The sequence below is a fragment of the Puma concolor genome, chromosome B1 (assembly GCF_028749965.1).
Source record: "Puma concolor isolate L17-30 chromosome B1, mPumCon1.1.hap2, whole genome shotgun sequence".
NCBI lineage: Eukaryota > Metazoa > Chordata > Mammalia > Carnivora > Felidae > Puma > Puma concolor.
The window spans coordinates 98,684,502-98,707,180 of record NC_141670.1 but is presented as its reverse complement, the minus strand read 5'-3'; the positions used below and the strand labels follow the sequence as shown (position 1 = coordinate 98,707,180).

General features: G+C 36.2%; 1 long non-coding RNA gene across 2 annotated transcripts in view; it reads right to left on the bottom strand.

Moving 5' to 3' along the window:
• LOC147581771 (uncharacterized) overlaps positions 1-22,679 on the bottom strand; it is a 575,779-nt gene that overhangs the window by 25,373 nt on the left and 527,727 nt on the right. For both annotated transcript variants that reach the window (XR_015249754.1, XR_015249755.1), the window contains one exon: positions 12,873-13,012. This is a non-coding gene — a long non-coding RNA (uncharacterized LOC147581771). The remainder of the gene's footprint in view (positions 1-12,872; positions 13,013-22,679) is intronic.

Here is a 22,679-nt window from a genome sequence, read left to right as displayed (position 1 = left end):
GGGAAAGCTGGACAGCAATATGCAAAAGAAAGAAACTGGACCACTTTCTTACACCACACATAAAAATAAAGTTAAAATGGGTTAAAGACCTAATGTGAAACCTGAAACCATAAAAATCCTAGAAGAGAGCATAGGCAGTAACTTCCCTGATATTGGCCATAGCAATTTTTTTCTAGATGACTCCTGAGGCAAGAAAAACAAAAGTAAAAAGAAACTATTGGGACATCATCAAAATAAAAAGCTTCTGCACAGCAAAGGAAACAACCAACAAAACCAAAAGGCAACCTATGGAATGGTTGAAGATATTTGCAAATGATATATCCAATAAAGGGTTAGTACACAAAATATATAAAGAACTTAAAAAAGTCAATACCCCAAAAACAAATAATCCAATTTAAAAATGTACAGAAGGAATGAATGAACAAACATTTCTCCAAATAAGACACACAGATGGCCAACAAATGCATGAAAAGATGTTCCATATCACTTATCATCAGAGAAATGTGAATCAAAATTACAGTGTGATACCACTTCACACCTGTCAGAATGGCTAAAATCAATAACACAAGAAATAAAAAGTGTTGGCAAGGATGTTGAAAAAAAGGAATCCTGTTACACTACTGGTGGGAATGCAAACTGGTGCAGCCACTCTGGAAAATAGTACGGAGGTTCCTCAAAAAGTTAAAAACAGAAGTACGCTATGATCCACTAATCACAGTACTGGGTATTTATCCAAAGAATACAAAAACAGTAATCCAAAGGGATATATTCACCCTTGTTTATAGCAGCATTATTTATAGTAGCCAAGATAGGGAAGCAGTCAAAGTGTCCATCGACTGACAAATGGATAAAGAAGACATGGTATGTATGTACACACACACACACACACACACACACACACACACACACACACTGAAATATCATTCAGACATAAAAAAAAAAATGAAATCTTGCCATTTGCAATACCATGGATGGACCTAGAGAATATAATGCTAAGTAAGTTAAGTCAGTCAGAGAAAGACAAGTGCCATATGATTTCACTCATATGTAGAATTTAAGAAACAAAGCAATAGAACAAAGAAAAAAAAAAAAACAGATTCTTAACTATAGAGAACTGATGGTTACCAGAAAAAAAAATAGGTGGGTGGGGCAGATGGATAAAATAGGTGAAGGGGAATAAGAATAGACTTGTCAAGATGAGCTGAGTAATGTGTAGAATTGATGAGTCACAGCATGTACACCTGAAATTTATATATAGCTCTCTATATTAACTGTACTGAAATTAAAATGTTAAAAATAAAATAAAATAGAACATGGAAATGGGACAGTAGCTAAAGGGAAATGGGGAGACTGGATCAAAGAATGTTTTGGTTGTTTTGTAATTTTTTAATTGGAAGACATTATAGTTTTGGGGGACATTAGGGGGTGTTATTTTTTGTAGGCTGACACCAATAATCAAATAATGAGAAGGAAGTGATGAAGCAAAAGAGGGCAGAATTGGTCAAATGTGGTTTTTCAGTAAACAACAGGAAAATCATGTGATGCAAAAGTACAAATATTGGCTTGGCTATGGAAAATACATCCACAGTAACAGGTAAAGGGGCAGAGAACATGGTTACAGAGGATGGGACACTAATGTGGTAGGAAATTATAAGAGCTCTTTGATTTCCTCTTTTATTTCTGTGAAACTGAAAATAAATCAGGAGGTATTGAAAGTTTGTTCAAGGGGAGAAGTTATGAAAAAAATCACTCAAGAAAGAAAAGGTCTAGGGTAATATATGATTGCTGTGGAGCAGTAAGGACTAGTTTTTAGCATTCATGACAGTTGAATACAAGATACCTGAATCACAGCAAAGGAGGCAAACAATGTTTCCATATAACCTACAGTGGGTATATGGTTATTAATGTATTTTCTTGTTCTGAAGGAATAGTAATATCATATTAAAATACATTTTCTTAAACTTCTCACAAAAAGTGAGGATTCACAGAACAGATTTATTCTCTGATGTGGACATGTCATTATATATCCCAGCACCTATTACAAATTTACCTATAAATATATCCATGTCCCTTTTACCTTTCCTTTGCCATCCAACCTCTATATTAAACTTTTCAGATGAATCTCTCATTTAAATCATTTTTTCTAATCCCATAGTTATTCAGTTACCACAATTTCAGGCCAGAAACTTGTTTACAAAAGAAAAAAATCTTACTTAAAATAGTACCGTAATTCAACCCAATTTCTTGAGCTTACATTCTCTCAGACTGCCAGAAATTAATATCATTAGCTTAAACAACCCTCTCCCAGTTTCCCTGGTTTGTATCTACGTTCTCCAGAGATGACCCAGTGTCAAGATGTCATTTACCAACTAACCACACTGGCATGAGGCATACCGTCATGCCGTGAATTTCTTGCCCAACCATCCTTGAGGATGATGTTTAGTCACCCTTTTAACCACACAGTCCTTGAGGACTGGAACCTTGAGTCATCCTGGAGCAGGAGGGGTTGGGAGAAGAGGGAGGAGGAGATAGAAAGGGAGAGGGCAGGTGGAAATAAATGCTCTGCATTTTGCTTTTCTTCTCATTCCCCATCTCCCTCCCCAATCCTAAAGTATTCATCCAAACTCAATAATCAAAAGATTATCTGCCTCAACATCCATTTTTTCTGAATCCATTTTGTATTCCTCAGTTTCCCTCAGGGGCTAAAATTTTGATACTCAAACCCAGAAGATTTTTTAATCGTTTTTTGTTTGTTTGTTTGTTTGTTTGTTTGTTTGTTTTTATGTAACTAATTCCAAAGTATCTCTTTACTCAGGCCCAGGCCCAGAATTGTCAAGCTGCTAACCACACCACCATTATTGTGACCCAATTTTAAATAGCAGACTGCCCAGGTGTTACAGAAAATAGGAGGAGAGAGGGAGAACATTCAAAGTTTCAAAACTATTTTCCTGCCTTATTAATGTGATAATGATGGCGCTACACTGCTGAGCTAAGAGGTGAGAGTCAGAATGCTGGAGTACAAACAGAAATAATAACACTGGAGATGACTTCCCTGTGAAAACATTACGTAAGGAAGCAGCACAAATGCAGGGCATATTTACATTTGCAGCACTGTACTGCTTTGAAAGTGTTTCAATTGTATTGACAGAATACCAATAAAAAGAAGTGTCCTCAAAATACTAGAAATATATACGTGTATGTTTAATGTATACATTTATATTTAATCTGGCCACTTAATGAGGGTATCCTTCACAATAAAATCAAGTCAGGAAAAAAACTATAGCTTTCAGAATTTCAATCCCTGCTTTTACTTCCAGCACATCTGCAGGAAAAATAAGTTTTGTGATTTCTTGGAGGCTTGTGGTTAACCTCACAGCATGGAATAAATTATCTACAATTCCGTCCTTCATTAAAACGCCCTTTCCATGAAACGTGTCAATGAAGTCAGAACCTGGCTGGCCACAGATCAACCAGAGCACTGACCATCCACTTATGTTTTTTCCATTATATCCCTTAATTATAGCAAAATACAGTCATTAATTCTCAAGAGTCTTAACTTGTTTATATCGTGCTCTAAGTTAAGAATACCTGTAATGTTTTAATTTGAACAAAGTGAATATATACATGTATCAGAAAGTAAAATGTTATACAACACATATAAACACAAATATCTTTAACCTCAAATGAGACTGAATGGTTGATTTAATTTAATCATTTCTCAAACTGCACAAATATATTCCTTGAAGCATATATAATAATATTTAGAAAAGTCTTTATTAACCCTGCCCACAAAATCTATAGTATCTAAAGAGTGCTTAGGTTTGCGAGAAAACAAAGGAGAATGTCATTTCAAAAGCTGTTTTGGCGATATTCATTCCATATTTTCACTTCTGGGTATATGAAAATTATTCCTCTGGCATTTCCAATTCCTCCCTTTACCTTTGTTCTTCCTCAGCTTCGTAAAAAGGGGAGAATTTATATAAAGAACATTCATTCTTCCCTGTTTTATTTTTAAAGTCCATCTCTTTACTATTGTGACATAATCAACCATAAAGATCCCAAAATTAAAAACAGCATCCCTCAATTGACTACTTGGGGATATTTGTCATAGGCCATTGTTTAGACTTTAGCTGAAGACTATTCATTAGGAGTCATTACCTTCCAATAGCTATTTAAAATAAACAGATATATATTCAGTAGATAATAAAAATAACACCAGAATTTGCACCTGAATTAAAATAGAAACCCAAAATTGAACTATTTTTTATAAGAATTCCATTTTGGGTCAGTGACTGTATTATCCTTCAAAACCTTTAAAATGGTCCATAGACTAATGTAAGGACAAAATAAAAACAGTTACAAAAGGTATTTATATAACCTTTGAGTATTTGAAATATTCAAATCTCATTTCAAGAGAAATCATATAACCTAGTTACCCTTCCTCAAAAATATGACAGACTTTTTCAAGTACTTTAATTAAAGTGAACAGCTATTAATAGCTATTAATAAATAACCCTATCCAGGGGTGCCTGGGTGGCTCAGTCAGTTGTTGAGCATTTGACTTCGACTTAGATCGTGGTCTCACGGTTCATGGTTTGAGCCCCACATCAGGCTCCGTGCTGACAGCTCAGCAGAGCTTGGAGGCTGCTTCAGATTCTGTGTCTCCCTCTCTCTCAGCTCCTCCCCCCCTTGTACTGTTTCTCTCTCAAAAATAAATAAACATTAAAAATTTTTTAAAAAATAAAAATAGGGGCGCCTGGGTGGCGCAGTCGGTTAAGCGCCCGACTTCAGCCAGGTCACGATCTCGCGCTCCGTGAGTTCGAGCCCCGCGTCAGGCTCTGGGCTGATGGCTCGGAGCCTGGAGCCTGTTTCCGATTCTGTGTCTCCCTCTCTCTCTGCCCCTCCCCCGTTCATGCTCTGTCTCTCTCTGTCCCAAAAATAAATAAAAAAAAAAAACAAAAAAAAAAAACAAAAAAAAAATAAATAAAAATAAAATAAAATAACCCTATCCATTCTACATAAATGACATTAATAGAAAATGTATTTTTCAGGTTTGAATAATTCATTACTTTGAATAATTGTGTTGATACATGTGCCAGAAATAATTATTAGGGTGCCAAACCATATATAAAAATCATGTTTTATTTTTAACTTAATATATACTAGTCATCTCTTTTACTCTGTATATTATTCTACAATTTATTAATAAGGAGTTTTATAATATCTATGATAAAATTTCTAGTCATTAAATGCAAATTTTTCTTAACTTGTTATGGTTTCTCCAGCTGTCCTTGGAGGTGTAGCTTGATGAAGAAAAATACTGGCTTTGTTGTAATAGCAACTAAGAACACTACTTAATAAGATTTACTACTATACTGAAAGAAGGAATTCTAACATAAGCAAACAGTCAAATTGTGTCACAAACTATTTTCAAACAGCTTTTAAAACTTTCTGGAATTGATTCTAGGGATATTTATTTATTTGTTTATTTATTTATTTATTTATTTATTTATTTATTTATTTAATTTTTTTACTGAGAGGAATCTTGGCTATAGAATACCATAATTTCACTCCCTTCTACTCCATAAGCATTCTTGTCACTGATATATGAAACAATCTTTGGATACACTCCTGTTGTTCCCATTCTCTTCAGAGTGGGGATTATGAGTCATCTGCATGGATAACAGATTTATGCATTACATACAACTTTCTTTATTAAGATTTCTTTTTTTTTCCGCCTCTTTAAATGATGCAAAGCTTACAATAGTGTTTTTGGTTAATCGTCCTTATGCTCAAGTAAATTCTTACTCATAACTGCAGTATTTGTTCAAATAATGCCTCCCTTATGATTATGGAACTGAAATTTATAAATGAGGTTTACCTTTACTGCAAATGAATTATAACTAGGTTCAGGGAGAAGAAAAAGATAAATTTTAGGGATGATGGCTAAAATGGTAGGATTTTCTTACCACCATTCTTTAATTCCCTAGGTTCACCAAGGGTTTAGTATAAAAGTAGTGAAGATGCAGATTAGGAAGTTCTTTTTTCTTCTGTAATTATGGAGTTGCCAATCAGATAAAGGTTTCAGAGGACCACATTTGAGATTAATGGAGGCATACTCCAGACCTTCAAGAGTACATCTCTCCTCGGTAATTCTGAATCAAAGATGAATCTACCCTTGCTCAAGTAACTTAACTAAGTCTTTGTTTTATTCCTAAAAGCCATCAAAGACTTGTACTTTCAAGAATTTACTCTGATACACTGAGATATCCTTGTATTTGATCCTAGAAATGGTCTTACCATTTTACCTGGGCTCTATTACCATCAGAATCCTACACTATTCTTGGTCAGAGCAATAATTGAAGGCAGGGTCTATAGAGATATTTGCACACTCATGTTCATAATAATACCATTCACAACACCCAAGAGATGGAAGCAACCCAAATGTTTGTCAACAGATCAATGGGTATATAAAATGTGGCACATTTACAAAACGGAGTATTATTTAGCCTTAAAAAGGAAGGAAATCCTGTCACATGTTACAACATGCATAAAACCTAACTACATTATGCTAAGTGAAATAAGCCAGTCACAAAAAGACAAATATTCTGTGATTCTGCTTTTATGAGGTATCTAAAATTCATAGAAACATAAAATAGAATGGTGGTTATCAGGACATGGGAGGAAAGAGAAGAGGAAAGTTATTATTTAATGAATTACAGGGTTTCAGCTTTGCGAGATGAAAAAGCTTCAGAGATCTATACCACAACAATGTAAATATACTTAAGACCCCTGAATTGTACAATTAACAGTTGAGGTGGTAATTTTTATGTTATGTGTTTTTACCACAAAAAAAAAATAGTTGTTTAAAAATTAGTGGACTCTGAAACAAGATCTATAAGCTTTTCACACTCTGTGGTCTATCATGCCTTTCTTTTTCTTTTTTTTTTTTAATATGAAATTTACTGTCAAATTGGTTTCCATACAACACCCAGTGCTCATCCCAACAGTTGCCCTCCCCAATGCCCATCACCCACTTTCCCCTCCCTCCCACCCCCCCATCAACTCTCAGTTTATTCTCAGTTTTTAAGAGCCTTTTATGGTTTGCCTCCTTCCCTCTCTGTAACTTCTTTTGTTTTTATCATGCCTTTCAATGGATCTTTTTTCTATGCATGATTTAGTAGCAGCATGTACTGATAAGATAGGTCAGGAGCACCTGGGTGGCTCAGTAGGTTAAGCATCTGACTCTTGATTTTGGCTCAACTCATGATCTCACAGTTCTTGACTTTGAGCCCCATGTTGGGCTCTGCACTGACAGTGAGGAGCCTTCTTGGGATTCTCTCTCTCTACCCCTCTCTCTGTTCCTCCCCTGCTTGTGTGCAAGTTCTCTCTCCCTTAAAATAAATAATAAATTAAATTAAATTAAAATAATTTAAATTAAATTGAAATTAAAATAAAATAAAATATACTAGTTCACTGAGATATGCAAATAATCAAACGTTGGTTTATCAAGAAATCATATTAATATCACCATCAGTCTTATCAGAATTTTTTTTTATTGGGAAGCTGTCAAACTCACTGTTAAGCACAAATTTTCCAGAATTCTTATTTTTAAATTAAAGCTCAGGTTTTATCATTGATAACAAATGCCATCAGGTTTTTTTTCTTTTGTAGTGGCAGGCTGATTTTGCTCATTTTTAAGAAAATATCTGTCAAATACTCTATTCTAAAAAATATAATTTTCTATTAGTTATTCTTTCAGTAAAATGTTTGTACCTTGAAAAATGGGCTGGTTCAACACACCTCAAATAAATCTCACAAATTCTTTTCCCCAAAGTAATCACTACACTTTGGTATATAGCAAAGGTTCTTTGCACATACTTTCAATTTCATCCCATAGAATATTATAAAAAGTGAGCCAATGGGTCAAACACTAATAAAATTAATAATTTCTACCTCTTTTAAGTTTTTCTTAATGTTTATTTATTTTTGAGAGAGAGAGAGCAAGAGAGAGAGAGAGAGAGAGAGAGAGAGAGAGAGAGAGAGAGAGAGAGAGAGAGCATAAACAGGGGAGGGGCAGAGAGAGGGAAAAACAGAATCAGAAGTGAGCTCCATACTCCAAGGTGTCAGCATAGAGCCTGACATGGGGCTTGAACTCACAGACCATGAGGTCTTGACCTGAGCCAAAGTCGGACGCTTAACCAACTAAGCTACCCAGGTGCCCCAATAATTTCTACTTCTTTATCAAGGACATTCCTAGATAAAACTGGTATTTAATTTTTTTTAATTATTTTTTAATTTACATCCAAGTTTTTAGCATATATTGCAGTAATGATTTCAGGAGTAGATTCCAGTGATTCATCCCCTATGTATAACACCCAGTGTTCATCCCAACAAGTGTTCTCCTTCATACCCCTTACCCATTTAATTCATCCTCCCACCCACAACCCCTCCAGGAACCCTCAGTTTGTTCTCTGTATTTAAGAGTCTCTTATGTTTTTGTCCCACTCCTTGTTTTTATGTAATTTTATTCTTCCCTTCCCTTATGTTCATCGGTTTTGTATCTTAAATTCCAAATATGAGTGAAGTCATATGATATCTGTCTATCTCTGACTGACTAATTTCGCTTAGCATAATACCCTCTAGTTCCATCCATGTAGCTGCAAATGGCAAGATTTCATTCTTTTTGATTGCCAAGTAATACTCCATTGTATATATGTATATATACACACCACATCTTCTTTATGCATTCATCTGTCGATGGAAATTTGGGCTCTTTCCATACTTTGGCTATTGTGATAGTGCTGCTATAAACATTGGGGTGCATGTGCCTCTTCAAAACAGCACACCTGTACCCTGTGGATAAATACCTAGTAGTGCAATTGCTGGATCATAGGGTAGTTCCATTTTTAATTTTTTGAGGAACCTCCATGCTGCTTTCCAGAGAGGCTGCACCACTTTGCATTCCCACCAGCAGTGCAAAAGAAATCCTCTTTCTCTATATCCTTGTCAACATCTGTGGTTGCCTGATTTGTTCATTTTAGCCATTCTGACTGGTATGAGGTGGTATCTCATTGTGGTTTTAATTTGTATTTCCCTGATGATGAGTGATGTTGAGCACTTTTTCACGGGTCTGTTCGTGATCTTGATGTCTTCTTTGGAAAAGTGTCTATTCATGTCTTTTGCTCATTTCTTCACTAGATTATTTGTTTTTTTGGTGCTGAGTTTGATAAGTTCTTAATAGATTTTGGATACTTGCAAATCTAATACATCATTTGCAAATATCTTCTCCCCTTCCATCAGTTGCCTTTTAGTTTTCCTGATTGTTTCCTTCACTGTGCAGAAGCTTTTTATCTTGATGAGGTCCCAATATTCATTTTTGCTTTTGTTTCCCTTGCTTGCGGAGACATGTTGAGTAAGAACTTGCTGTGGCCAAGGTCGAAGAGTTTTTTGCCTGCTTTCTCCTTGAGGATCTTGATGACTTCCTGTCTTATGTTTAGGTCTTTGATCCATTTTGAGTTTATTTATTTATTTAAAAAATTTTTTTTTGTTTAATGTTTATTTATTTTTGAGACAATGCAAGAGACAGAGTGCAAGCAACAGAGGGGCAGACACAGGGAGACACAGAATCTGAAGCGGGCTCCAGGCTCCAAGCTGTCAGCCCAGAGCCCAATGTGGGGCTCAAACTCATGAACCGTGAGATCATGACCTGAGCTGTAGTTGGACATTTAATCACCTGAGCCACTCAGGCGCCCCTAGGAAATTTTTCCCTCTTCTTCTATTTTGAATGACAGCCTTGCTGGATAAAGAATTCTTGGCTGCGTATTTTTCCAGTTCAGCACATTGACTATATCCTGCCACTCCTTTTTAATGTGCCAAGTTTCTGTGGATAGGTCTGCTGTGAACTGATCTGTCTTTGTAGGTTAAGGACTTTTTTGTCCCTTGCTGCCTTCATGATTCTTTCTTTGTCTGTGTATTTCGTGAATCTGACTATGACATGCCTTGTTGATGGTCAGTTTTTGTTGAATCTAATGGGAGTTCTCTGTGCTTCCTGGATTTTGATATCTGTGTCTTTCCCAAGGTTCGGAAAGTTTTTGCTATGATTTGCTCACATAAACCTCTATCCCTTTTTCTCTCTATTCATCTTCTGGGACCCCTATGATTCGGATGTTATTCCTTTTTAATGAGTCACTGAGTTCTCTAATTCTTATATCATGTTCTTTTGCCTTATTTCCCCCCATTTTTTTTCTGATTCTTTATTCTCCATAAGTTTGCCCTCTATATCACTGATTCACTGCTTTGCTTTATCCATCCTTGCTGCCATGGCATACATTCAAGATTGCATCTAAGTTATAGCATTCTTTATTTCATCCTGACTAGATTTTACTTCTTTTATCTCTGCAGAAAGGGATTCTATGCTTTTTTTGACTCCAGCTATTATTCTTATTATCATGATTTTAAATTCTGGTTCAGATATCTTGCTTGTATATGTAGCTTGATAGAATAAAAAGGAAAAGAAAGGAAAAAAAAAAGGAAAAGAAAAGGACATTTGAATTTTTTTTAAAGTGAATATAATAAAATAGAATAAAATGAAATGATGAAAGTAAAATAAAATTTAAATACTTACAAAGAAGTAAAAAATACAGCAGAGAAAAATTAAACTAAAATTTTTTTATAGAAATTGAAAATAAAAACAATTTTTTCTCTTTCTGTATTCAAGAATAAGAAAAAAGAAAAAAAATTGAATAGATACACCAGCAAAAAGAATGAAATATGATTGAAATTACATCCAGTTTCACCTATAAATCAAACTATGAAGCACTTTAAAGTCCATAAACTAAGTAGGCAAAGAAACTTGTGGTGTTCCTCTAGAGCCTAGCTGGGGCAGTTGGACAGGGCTTGGTGTAATGGCTCCATTCTCCACCAGATAGCACTGCTTAGTTTACTGGGGTGGATCATTGTGGCGTGTGCATGCATGTATGCCTATGCGCAGGAGGGGTGAAAATGGCATCATCCAGCTACCCAGTTTCTAGTATCAGAACTCTGTGGTCTTCCAGAGCAGCAATCAAGCACCCCTCCTTTGTCTCCTGCTTCCATCCGCTCCCCACTTCTACACTGTCTGCAACCAATCCATGAGCCTACCAGGTGGCACCTCCCTCCTGAGCTTTATCTCAGATGGGGCTGTGTTTCCAAACCCCTCACTTCTGAGGGCCCTGCAGCTTTAACCCACTCTGACCCTCTGGGGTGGGTCTAGCCAAGCAATGGACAAATGCCGGCCCACCCCCGGGAATGTTTGCATGAGCACACTCCTGCAGATGTCCAGAGACTGTGGCCAGGTGCTGGCCTGCCCCATAAAAGTTCGCACTATCATGTAGCTGCAGTGTTTTAGGGATTATGGTAAATCACAACATACATCTGGTATCAGGTTTCACCTTTAACGTCCTTGTTCCAACTCCAGCAAACATGGCTGTTCTCTGGGGTGCCTTGGGACCTTTACCTATGGGAAGGCCACACAATCTCTACCAAATGTCCTCTCAGCAGGGAAATAACTTCTCCCTGTGTGGTCCAAGGACCCCTCAGACTTTGTTTCTGCTCCTGGGGATTCGACTTTCCCACCAGAGCTCTGCCAAGTATCAAGCCGAAGAGTTTCAGACTCTGCACCTCCCTATTTATAGAGTCTTAAAGGTATTTAAAGCCTTCTCCTTTCTCCTTTCTCCCCATCTTATGGGTGTTTCCATTTTTCTCTTTATCTCCAGCTGCTTTCAGGGGGAGTGGTTTTCCTGTACTCTCCTCACTGTCTCCATAGGCAAACACAGCTCCCTACCTTCCGTGGCTTCTCTCTCCCCCAGTTCTCCTCTCCATTCCATGTACCTGCTGAGTTCTGTGGTTCAAGTTGTGAATACTGTTGTGTTAATCCCAAGATCAGTTTTCTAGGTGTGCAAGATGGTTTGGTATTGATCTAGCTGCATTTCAGGGTGAGAGAGGCAAGCAGCTCCACCATCTTGGCCCCTTCTCTGGCATTTAATTTTAATGTGAGTGCATGGCAGTAAAGAATAAAATGACTAGTATAATTTGGTGTCACTGTCTTTGTTCATACCAAGGTATCATCAGTCTCCCTCACCAATAACTTATTACCATCAGTGTAAGTTGTCTCAGGAAAATCATGAGTTGAAAAAGTTATTCAACAATTTAAATGATGTGCCTCATGATAACAATTACATTTTAAAAAATCCACCCTCAACTTAACACTGTAATGGGAAAGTTTCTCACTACTACCATTTTTAAGAAAAACATGTATCCAAGAAGCCCAGATTCCCTTTCTCCTACCACTACTGTCTGCCCAATACCAAAGCCACAAGACCAGTTAATACAAAAGAAATATTTCCAAAGAAACGAAGAACCATTTGATTAATAAACATGGGAAGTAGCATAAAACAAAAAGTAAATTTCAAAAGATTCAATCTCAGATGAAAATTTAACCATCAATCCACAGAAAATATTATGGAGCCACGTTTCTATTTCAAGCAATTTTTTAGATCACTTTGTCCATTTTCTTTAGTTTGCTCTTTAGAGAAAAATGTGTATATATATATATATGTATATATATATATATATATATATATATTACTTAGAGACATATGTATAACATTAGTTAAGATTTCCCAATTAGAAGGCTATACACAGGAAAATGAGAGATATTGTAATTCTAAATTACATTTTGCTAAATCTTTAAAAAACTGAACCATGAAATGGGAAGAAGTCAAAACATATACCAAGTCTGTTTGCTTACTAGCATGTTTCAGCACTCCTGTAATACACAGTGGATGTTTCTTTCAGTGTTAATCAATTTGATAAAAAAGGACTGTTCTTACGCTCATCTTTCCATTCCTTGTTACTAGCCCATCTGCCAATCTGAACACATAAACATTCATTTTGTATTCTCTTTCCCCATGAATGTTGGATGAAATTCTTTCACTTCTTTCTCCATGTCCACAGTGAAATAATCAAAATCCTTTGGGATTAGAGGGAAAGTTGGAATAAACAATTACTAAATATAAAAAAAACAGAATATTTAAGTACCACTAGTGTTTGTTGCTAAGCATTCCCATAAAATATCTCCTTCATGACTAATTGGGATTAAAATCAACAGATAAAAGCAAAACAGCAAGTCCAGTGATGTCTATAGATATTTCCATTATAGAAACAAAAGTATAATCCTGAAGACAGGATATTAATTCAGTTTTCATATTTGTATAAATCATTGATATAATGAGTTATTATATTATTAGACTGTGGCGGTGTCATCATTTCTTTTACCTTTGTCATTTATTCAGAAAACGTTTAGCAAAGTCAAATGTTCAAGGTTTATTATTTTCTCAGCATTTACGCCTGACTTCCCAACGAATATAGTATAATATCTTAACCTATAAGATGCGTAAATGGGTTTTACATCAATAGTTGAAAATGCTATAAAAAATGAAGTATTTTTTCAAGAGTTCACCGTGTCTACATTTCAAATACTCCATTCCTTTTCTTTCACTCTGAATGACTTGCCTCAAAGTGATGGCATTAGAGTGACAAAATTATCACATGTCATATAGCCTCTGGAAAACTCCACTGTATAATTTTGACCAAATGAGAATGACAAGTGACATCAGTGAAAATGATGGAATAGGTAGCTCCAAGGTCTGTCTTTTCACAAACACATCAGAAACAAAACTGTCAGAACCAACTCTTTTAGAATTCTAGAGAATGGTCAAAGGTTTATAGCAACCAAGAAAATGCTAAGAAAAAGCAATGTAAAAATGGTGGGAATATACACCCATATACATAGCAGCATTATTCACAATAGTTAAAATGTAAAAGCAACTCAAGTGTCCATCTATGGAAAAACAGATAAGTAAAATGTGGTGCATATATGCAAAAGAATATTATTCAGGCTTAAAAAGGAAAGACATCTGACACATGATACAATCTTAACAAACCTTAAAGACGTTACGCTAAGTGAAATAATCCAGTCATAAATTCAGAGAAATAAGTTCATAGAGACAGAAAATAGAATGATGGTTGCCAGAGGCTGGAAGAAGGGGAAAATGGGGAGTTATTGTTTAATGGGTAAAGAAGTTTAGTTTTGCAAGATAAAAAATGTTTTGGTGATGGATAGTAGTGATGGTTGCACAACAATGTGGACATGCTCACTTAAAATGCACACTGAAATGTACACTTAAAAATTATGAAAATGATAAATATCATAATTTTAAAAATAAAAAGACAATATTTTGAGAGCCATGTTAAAAAATAGACTCAAGCAAAAAGCAAGGTATGCCTCAAAATGATAAAAGAATAATCAAATTTTTCAGTCATGGAATCAAGTTGCTAAAGATAGTAAGAAAAAACATTAAAAATTATTTCAACAAGGAGTATTTAATTATAGTATATGTGGGCTGTATGAAAGGATTGTAGAATTTGTATAAGAAATTAAAGAAATACTAAAATAAGTTTCTTTTTTAATTTTTAAAAAAATGTTTTATATTTATTTTGAGAGAGAAAGAGCATGAGTGGGAGAGGGGCAGGGAGAGGGAGAGAGAGAATTCCAAGCAGGCTCTCATGTCAATGCAGAAAACAACACAGGGCTTGATCTCACAAACCATGAGATCATGACCTGAACTGAAGTCAAGAGTCAGACACTTAACAGACTGAGCCACCCAGGCGCCCCAATATTATAAGTTTCATAAGTATATTTTCACAAAAATGATATTTGTAAAAATACTGTTTCAAGTATAGAATCATCACATACTAAAGGTTACTGTAAGAAAAAAAAACACTAGGAATTCTTTGTGGCATTTTTTTAAAGGTTTATTTATTTTGAGAGAGAGAGAAAAAGGGAGAGAGAGTGAGTGGGGGGAAGGAGAGAGAGGGAGAGAGAGAATCCCAAGCAGGTTCCATGCTGACGGTGTAGAACCTGATGTGGGGCTTGAACTCACAAACCTTGAGATCATGACCTGAGCCGAAATCAAGAGTTCAATGCCTAACTGACTGAGCCACCCAGGCGCCCGTGGCATTTTTATTTGGCCTGAACTACTCCTTTTTCTGGCTTGGCAGCAGTCTTGAAGATGGCAGACAACATTCCCATTCCTGGTTCCTGGTTCCAGAGAGAGTAGAGAAGACCTTATTCTTGAAGAATTGTATTTGTCATTCACAAAGTAATTAAGGAATAACTGAAGGAATGACCTAAGGTACTTTGTCTTACCTAACTCAAAATCATTCAGTTTGGAAAAGTAGTAAGAAGTCCTCAAAAACACTGTAAGGCATATGAACAATACACAGTAAAAAATAAATAAATAAATAAATAAATATAATAAATTATATATATGTGTGTGTGTGTGTGTGTGTGTATATATGTGTGTGTGTGTATATGTGTGTGTGTGTGTGTGTGTGTGTGTATGTGTGTGTGTAGTTGAAGGAAATAACAGAGGATGGAATGCCTTCAAAAGAAAACCTGGAGGGGCGCCTGGGTGGCGCAGTCGGTTAAGCGTCCGACTTCAGCCAGGTCACGATCTCGCGGTCCGGGAGCCCAGAGCCCCGCGTCAGGCTCTGGGCTGATGGCTCAGAGCCTGGAGCCTGTTTCCGATTCTGTGTCTCCCTCTCTCTCTGCCCCTCCCCCGTTCATGCTCTGTCTCTCTCTGTCCCAAAAATAAATAAACGTTGAAAAAAAAATTAAAAAAAAAAAAAAAAAGAAAAGCTGGAGAGTGATTTTTTTTTTTTTTAGAAATTAGGGCATTCAAAATCCCCCACGTATAATGGGGGAATTTAGAAAGTCACATACATGCCCAAAGCAGAATGCATGCTGTTATGGATTGAATGTTGTGTCCTCCCCAAATTCTTATTTTGAAATCTTAACTCCCAATGTCATGGTATTAAGAGGTGGGAGCACTGGGAAATCATTAGGTCATGACAATTGGGCCCTTAGGCATGGGGTTAATATTCTTATAAAAGAGACCCCAGAGAGCTTGCAAGTCCTCTTTCCACCATGTAAGGACACAGTAAAAACACAGACTTCTATGAAGTACACACTGAATCTATAGTGGTTTGGTCTTGGACTTCCCAGCCTAAAGAACTATGAGAAATAAATGTTTCTTGTTTAAGTCATCCAGTCTATGATATTTAGGTTATGGTAGCCCAGGTGAACTAAGACACAAACTCAGAAATGACCTGAGAAGACCCTAAGCTTTCAGCTCTGACAGTTCTTTAGGCTCAGTGCAAGCAAGAAGTGCTGGTAAGGCATTAAAGGAATGTCTGTCTGTCTCTCTCTCTCTCTCTCTCTCTCTCTCTCTCTCTCACACACACACACAGTCTGCAAAGAATGACAAAGTTCACACAAATAGACTGAAAGTGAAAGAACAGATAAATATATTCCATGTAAATAATAACCAAGAGAACTGAGGTAGCTACATCAATATCAGAAAAATTCTATTTTAATTCAAAACCTGTTGCAGGAGACGAAGAAGGGCATTGTATATTGATAAAAGAGACAATTCACCATCAAGATAAAACAATTATAAAGCTATATGCAGCAAACAGCAGAGACACAAAATAAATGAAGGAAACTGGCAGAAATTAAGAGAGAAGTAGATAGTTCTACAATAGCTAGAAATGCCGAACCCTGCTTTCATAATGGATAAAATATTTATATAGAAAATCAGTAAGTAGGGGCGCCTGGGTGGCTCAGTCGGTTAAGTGTCCGACTTCGGCTCAGGTCATGATCTCACAGTCTGTGGGTTCGAGCCCCGCATTGGGCTCTGTGCTGACAGCTCAGAGCCTGGAGCCTGCTTCCGATTCTGTGTCTCCCTCTCTCTCTGCCCCTCCCCTGCTAATGCTCTGTCTCTCTCTGTCGCAAAAATAAATAAAAACAAAAAATAAAATAAAAATAAAGAAAATCAATAAGTGTAAGACTTGATAAACACCGTAAACCAAATGGACTCAACAGATGTATATTGAACATTCCAGCCAACAACAGCAGAATGAACAGTCTTTTCAAGTACATATGGACTATTCTCCATGATAAATCATATGTTGGACTACAAACAAATCAATAAACTTTAAAATATTAAAATAATGCAAATATCTTCTCCAGATACAATGGAATAAAGAAATCAATGATAGAAAGAAAACTAGAAAATCCCCAAGTATCTGAAAATGTAAACAATACACTCTTAAACAACCACTGTATCAAAGAAGAAATCTCATGAAAAATTTAAAAGTTCTTAGAGAAAAATTTTTTCAAAAATAGAAAAACTTATGTAATGCAGCAAATGCAATACTCATAATAAATTTATAGTAGTAAACACATCAAATAAGAGGAAAAATCTGAAATCACTAACAATGTATCTTAAGGGACTAGAAAAATAACAAAAAAAACCCCTCAAAGATAGCATAAGGAAGAAAATAATAAAGATTACAGCTTAAATAAAGAAATACAGAAAGAAAAACAAAGATTGACAAATCTGAGTTAGTTTATGCAAAAGCCCACAAAATTGGCAAACCATTAGCTAGACTCACAAAGGTTAAAAGGGAAGATACAAATAACTAAAATCAGAAATGAAATTGGAGATATTACTACCAAACTTAGAGACTCAAAACAAGAATCAAATCAGTAACCAAAATCATTCCCTTCCCACCCCACCCCCCACACAAAGCCAATGATCAGAGGCTCCATTGGTGAATTTTACCAAATATTTAAATAATTAATATCAATCCTTCTCAAATTATTCAAAAAAATATAAGGAACGTTCCTAATTCATCCTGTGAGGCCAGTATTGTCCTGATACCAAAATCAGAAAAAAAGACACCACAAGAAAACTACAAATATTCCTTCTAAACATTGTTGTAAAAGTTATCAACAAAATAGTGGCAAACTGAGTCCAATCGAATATTAAAAGTATTACACACTGTGACCAAGTGAGATTTATCCCAGGAACACAAGAGTGGCTCAATATAAGAACGTAATATACCACATTAACAGAAGAAAGGGGGGGAGAAAACCAAATGGCTATTTCAATGGAGAATAAAAAAAAAATCATTTGACAAAATCTAACACCTTCTCATGATAAAAAAAAAACTCTCGGGCGCCTGGGTGGCGCAGTCGGTTAAGCGTCCGACTTCAGCCAGGTCACGATCTCGCGGTCCGTGAGTTCGAGTCCTGTGTCAGGCTCTGGGCTGATGGCTCAGAGCCTGGAGCCTGTTTCCGATTCTGTGTCTCCCTCTCTCTCTGCCCCTCCCCCGTTCATGCTCTGTCTCTCTCTGTCCCAAAAATAAATAAAAACGTTGAAAAAAAATTAAAAAAAAAAACAAAAAAAAAACCCTCTCAAAATTAGAATAAAAGGGAACTTTGTCAACGTGACAAAAGGCATCTGTGAAGAGGTCATAGTTAATATCATAGTCAATGGTGAAAAACTGAAAGCTTTTCCCCTAAGAACAGGAAGAAGACAAGGATGCCGACTGTTACTATTGCTATTTAACACTATGCTACAAATTTTAACCTGGGCAACCAGGCAAGACAAAATAAATAAATAAAAAGTATCCAGATTAAAAAGGAAGAAATAAATCTATCTCTATTCACAAATGGCATGATCTTACATATAGACAGTCCCAAAGAGAACACACACACACACACACACACACACACACACACACACACAACTAGTTTTCTTCTTGCATGCCTTCTGTCACTGACCACCAGGTCTCTTTAGTTCTGCTGTCACTCACTACCAACTCCCTGAATACATAGTAACATCACTAACCTTTGTGCTCTTTCATGTGGCACCTTGAAAAATGCTAGAGTTCTCTTCTGAACCCTCTGAGACTATAGACAACTTGCTTATAGTAGAGATGGTTTCTTCTCAGGCATCCCCATGACACTGTTCTTTCACCCCTGCTAATGGCTAATGTGGGCAACTGCTATCCTGATCTATAGATTCTCTAGAGTTGTAGAAATCTCTAGGCCTGATTCAAGAACAAGTATCTCATTTTGAAGACACCCCAAAATTTCCAGGGACACATATTATGCTCCCTTCTCATCTTCCCCATAGCAGGGATGCCACATCTCTAGACACCCAGAATACTCTCCCAAAAGCATTCTTTCCAACTCCCTTTCAGTAACACACAGCACCATTTTGGCCCTGTGGGTTCTGTAGCTCAGCAACAGTGCCACTGGACGTTTGGGGAATAAAATGCTAATCTTTTCTTGAGAATCTCTTTAATCTTTCAGTGATCTTCTAAGAGGCCTCATCACAGGCCAATTAAAGAGCAGATCAATCCCTTCCTTCCTCCCCATAGGAAAATAAGGGAAACAGCTTTTACTATAAGCATTCTTCTGTAAAAAACTAAACACTTGAACTTACAGTCCTCTAGTTATACTGACAGTGATATATTGATGGTGACATTGGTGGGGAAGTGGTGGTAGAACTGAGCCTATACTGGCATTTTCTAGGGAAACAGCTGGCCTCATCTACTACTGCATTTCTTAAGAATAAGTTACATTTGGGTTCCTCAGTGGCTCTATCGGGTGAGTGTCTGACTTGAGCTCAGCTCATGATCTCACAGTTTGTGAGCTCCATGTCTGGCTTTCTACTGTCAGTGTGGAGCCCACTTCAGATCCTCTGTCCATGTCTCCCTCTGCCCCTCCCCCCTTGTTCCCTCTCTCTCAAAAATAAATAAGAAACATTAAAAATAAAAAGAATAGGTTACATTTACAATCTTTTATCCTTAGAGTTGCAAGTCATGTACATAAAACACTATCTCCTGACATGATGCTACAAGTATTTTATAGGTATGTGGAAAAAAGTGATAGCAACCTTAATAATTCTGCAGTGTGAATTTCAAAATATTTCTCTGATATTCGTTATTTACAACTGGAAATTCCGAATTATAAGTTATCTTTTCTGTAAACCTTAACATATTTAATCTAATCAATATTTTATCCTTCCAAGTAAATTTTATATAACTTTTTATTTTTCAATTAAAATTATGCATTATTTTAAAACCTAAAATATGAACAAAAATTTGAAATGAAGTTCTATGGCCCCTTTCTAAAATAAAATTCACTTTAAAAAACTTAGTTTTGGGGCGCCTGGGTGGCGCAGTCGGTTAAGCGTCCGACTTCAGCCAGGTCACGATCTCGCGGTCCGTGAGTTCGAGCCCCGCGTCGGGCTCTGGGCTGATGGCTCAGAGCCTGGAGCCTGTTTCCGACTCTGTGTCTCCCTCTCTCTCTGCCCCTCCCCCGTTCATGCTCTGTCTCTCTCTGTCCCCAAAAAAATAAAATAAACATTGAAAAAAAAAATTAAAAAAAATAAAATAAAAAACTTAGTTTATCCACAATGGTTTTAACTTATTACAGTCACTAAAATATGTATAATCTTTGAATATATCTAGCTTTTATTAAAAATAAAAATAGATTCAGTGACTTATATGCATAACTATGATATGTGGCCATGATTTCTAGGAAATAAAATGAAGCCTTCATATCATCATTTCATGTTTATTCTTTACAGTTATATTATCTATCAAAGTATTCCAACTCATGAAATTGCTAAATGATGTTCTAATTATGGAAAATACATGTTAGTTATTAAATAAAGTTACAAATGAGAGAAATTTTCCCTAAATTCCACTGTCAAATGGAGAGAGTACAGCACTATTAGGAAAACTAATAACAATAATAGTCAGGCTACTTTGTTTTTGTAGCTTGCAGTGATACTTGATATCAGTGCCCAGAGGCCCAAGTCCATGGGATACCATTCAAGTTGTATTCTATGTGAATGGAATTGTGCAACAAAGGCTGTAATTCTCATAGACTCTATGACACAGAGTACAATATGAATGGTATCCCTGAGTGTTGTGCAACTTGGCCACTGTGCTCAGAAAATCTTTTTTTGAAAATTAATTTTATTAAAGCCAACAATGATTTACAAAGAGATGGGAATTGAGTTTGAAAATAATAAATGTGAAGCCAGTAACAAGATTACTTGTCAATAATAAAGTTAGAGGGGCGTGAATTATTCATTCATTTCAGTATGATCATATGCCATTAAGCATATAATATGTAAACAGGATCAGATTGGAGTACTACTACGAAGGACCACCTCCGAATTACATCAAATTAGGCCCATCACAATTTCCATGCCTTCAGTGAGACTCTTCCACCAAGACTAGAAATGAAAAATAAAGACAAATAAATAAAGGGAGAAATATAAGCTTGGAACAAGAGCTTGTCATCTCTAGGCTAGGGGATTTGGAGTACAGTAGCAGAGGGTAGAGGTAAGTCTCATGACCAAATGAAACTTCAAAAAAAAGTATTTTCTGCTCTTCTGCACACAATCAGTTCTCACCAAAGTACCAGTTCTTGTTAATATGATAACAATAGCACAGTGGAAATTTTCCCATGTCCCAGGTACTGAAAAGGTATTTATGTATCTGACATTTATCTATACCTTCATAAAAACTATGAAGGAGATATTTTTCTTGCCTTAAAGGTGAAAAAGGCTAAGTTCTGTAAAGGTTTAAATATATGTTCTCAGTCATAGTCCTGGCAAGTGAACTCAAGAATCTATCTAACTGCAAAAGCTATAGACTCGTAACCACTATTTAATTCCACCTTCTGATACTATCCTTTTTCTCTTATTCCACATATGTATTCTATTCATTCACTGAACTTTTTTTTAGCAATTTCTCAGTGTTACTAACCTGATTACTATGTAAAAGGGACACAGAATTGAATAAGGCATAGTTAGCTTCCATTCTAAAAGAATTCAGACTAGAAGGAGAAAAAGCAATACATACCAGGATATAAAAGTATGGTGTTACAGGCAGAAAGAAATAAATGGGTAGATGAGGAAGCAACAGGAAACCTCAAGATACAAGGGCAATAAATGCTTCTCAAGGGATGAGATTTAAGTAGTTTTTGTAATACTCATCAAAGCCTATTTATTTGTCATACTGTAACCTCTGTGTATAAAAGTTTAACCTTGGGGCGCCTGGGTGGCTCAGTCGGTTGAGTGTCCGACTTCAGCTCAGGTCACGATCTCACGGTCCGTGAGTTCGAGCCCCGCGTCAGGCTCTGGGCTGATGGCTCAGAGCCTGGAGCCTGTTTCCGATTCTGTGTCTCCCTCTCTCTCTGCCCCTCCCCCGTTCATGCTCTGTCTCTCTCTGTCTCAAAAATAAATAAATGTTAAAAAAAAAATTAAAAGTTTAATCTTGGCCATGTAGAATATCCAGATTAGCAAATCTATCCTATGCTGCTAGCCTTTAGTAAATAGGCTTCTTCAATGAGGGAAATTGTCATTATTTCCAGCTCGAGAGATAATAAAAAACAAATCTCAGTAAAATATAAAAATAGAGATTTTTTGTTTGTCCCAACTTTTGTTCCTTATTTCTTTGATATCTTCTTCATTCCTTATCTGTTTGTGATAATAACCAAGACTGTGATAGTGACAGGCCATCCCAGATTTTCATAGATGTCTTTATTGCAGCAAATAACTGACTACACCATTCTTTCTTCCCTTAAGAGTGATTTAATTGGTGGGGTGAATTGTATAACATACTCAAACTAAACAACATTCATTTTGAATGGCAGCCAACAATCAGAAGCATAAATACACCATACACACACGCGCGCACACACA